Source organism: Octodon degus, unplaced genomic scaffold (assembly GCF_000260255.1).
Source record: "Octodon degus isolate 3935 unplaced genomic scaffold, OctDeg1.0 scaffold00154, whole genome shotgun sequence".
Taxonomy (NCBI): Eukaryota; Metazoa; Chordata; class Mammalia; order Rodentia; family Octodontidae; genus Octodon; species Octodon degus.
The window spans coordinates 6,439,208-6,441,624 of NW_004524730.1; positions in this window are offsets into that span (position 1 = coordinate 6,439,208).

Here is a 2,417-nt window from a genome sequence, read left to right on the forward strand (position 1 = left end):
ATTAAACTGCCTCTACTGCATGCAGACATGCCAAATTCAGGTAATTACACATTCATTGTATAGACAATTGAATAAAAATAAACTTATGAGCCATAGTATATGCTACTGCAAAATGACCATAAAAATGTAAAGAATGCAAGTAAGTAAGAGAAAAAATAGGTAGCAGGGTCTCAAGGTGATGACTAGAACATAAGAAGTTGTGACATGTATGCAGTATATATAAATTCTGAAATGTTTCATCTAAACCCTAGAACTAAAGCCTGATTCTAATTTGGAAGGCTGATATAATCTCTTCGAGTTTACATAAATCCCCTCACTCAATAAAACCTATCTTAGAACATGGAAGGGGATTATCTACCTGCTTGTAGTTATTGTAAGGACAGAGCTGGATAAATGTAAAAGACTTTCAAAGAACAGAGGGTAATTTAGAGGTATTTTCTTTCTGAAATTCCAAGTCCTGTCATGAAGGAATATCTTTAACACAGCTTTTAGAACAAAGAATCCCAGAAAGGTATACAACATCTGGGTTAGTATAATAAGAAAGATATTTAAGATTATATCAGCAATAAGCCTTATAAGCTGGCTCAGCCTCCTTATGGAAATGTCCTGAGATGTGAGCTCCTCAAATGTAGTCTCACACTTTCTCCTGACTGTTGGAGAACTTGTTAAAGATTTCAAGCACGCTGTGCAAGTCTAAGAACCTCTCTACTGAGATGAAGGGGACCACAGTACAAGACATGCCACAGATATTATGTGGAAGGTAGCGAGTTAAGCTGGATCAATAACTAGAATATGCTACTGAGAGAGGACAGTACAAACACTATTTCTGGCCTTGGACACCTCTGCTTTATCTGTTTACTATATTGAGTTTATATCTTTACGACTTGGTTATTGATTTAATCACTCAAAGAAGATGAGATGAAGACCACTGGGGACATGCACATATTGATATCTATTTCACATAGTAATCAGAAATTCAGCCATTATTTCTTATGTAACTATGGCATATAAAGCCTATAGTAGGTGGTGTATCTTACTGTGTTCTCTAGGAGCAAATGTGCCAATTATAAATTTGTTACTTCAACATAATGAAATAAGAGGCATTTAAAATGATAAGAAATAAAAAGAAAATGACTCTACTTCTCAGAAGGAAAGGCTATCTCCACTATAAAAATCGAGTTCTGTGCTGTCCTCTCTCCCATCCAGGATTTATGAAATGCTGTTCAGCTTCTCCAAATCTTCTCACTGTTTGAGAAGCTGGAATGACTTTGTTTGCTTATCATCCATTTCTTTTTCAATTTTCAAAGCGAATTTCACCTATTTTATACAATTCTATCAAATATTAACAAGGAGATGTAATTCTTAAAAAATATTACTGTGCTTTGTGCTTCACATTCTACCTTTTTAAATATTTATTTGTGTAAATATCAGAATTATCCTTCTAAATATTTGTTATGAGGAAAACCATAAAAAGTCCAGTTCTCGACTATTTAAAATACTTTCAGAGAGAATAGACTATCTAATGAGTCAGAATGAAGGAGTCTATAAATCAGATAAACTGAGGTTATCCCTAACTTTGAGATTCCAACAGTTCTCTCATCTATTCTTTGATATGAGAGAAAAAGACACTCTTGTTCAGACTATTGCAGAGTGCTGAGTTGCTGTCTGTCTAATATTGCCAGGAGAAAAAAAAAGTACCAAATCTGCAGTCAAAATACTCTCAGTCTATCTCATACTTGTTTCTTAATAAACTATACCTCTTCTAGAAGATCAGTAACATTGAATCTTCTTTTGATCAGACTTCCATGGAAATGGATATTAAGTAGCCATAACTCTAGCTTCTTGGCCAGTTCTCTAATTAGGGCAACAATTTGGCCTTCCATTTCCTCTTTTTAAGTTCCACTCCATTAGGAAAGAAGATCATATTTTCTGAACTGATGAAATTAAACTAACCCATATTTTTCTAGTCATTATAATTTTTACAAAGAGCTTCTCTAATCAATTTTTGGCAAGAAGATGAAAATACCACCCTGGGTAGTACCATTAAGACAAAATAGTCATGCTGTTGAATTAGAGATGCTTCAATTAGGTAGAGGAAAATTTAGTTTGCCTTTTATTGTCTTCATTCTTCTAACCCTTAAGTACATGTTTTGCAAGGCTGGCCATTTAACTCACATCAATATTTCTTTCAGCACAAGAAAGGAATCTCATTTTCTAGGCATTTTCAAACAGTGGCATTATAAGGAAACCTATTTTGTAATCTTAATGTACTGATTTTTAGCACATGCAATGAAACTATCTACCTGGCCTGGATTACAAAAATTCTAGATGAAATAGTTGAGAACTAGCAAACTGTATCTTTGATATACAGTTGGTATTGACATAACTCAAGACCTTCCCTATAACTTCCAGAGCCC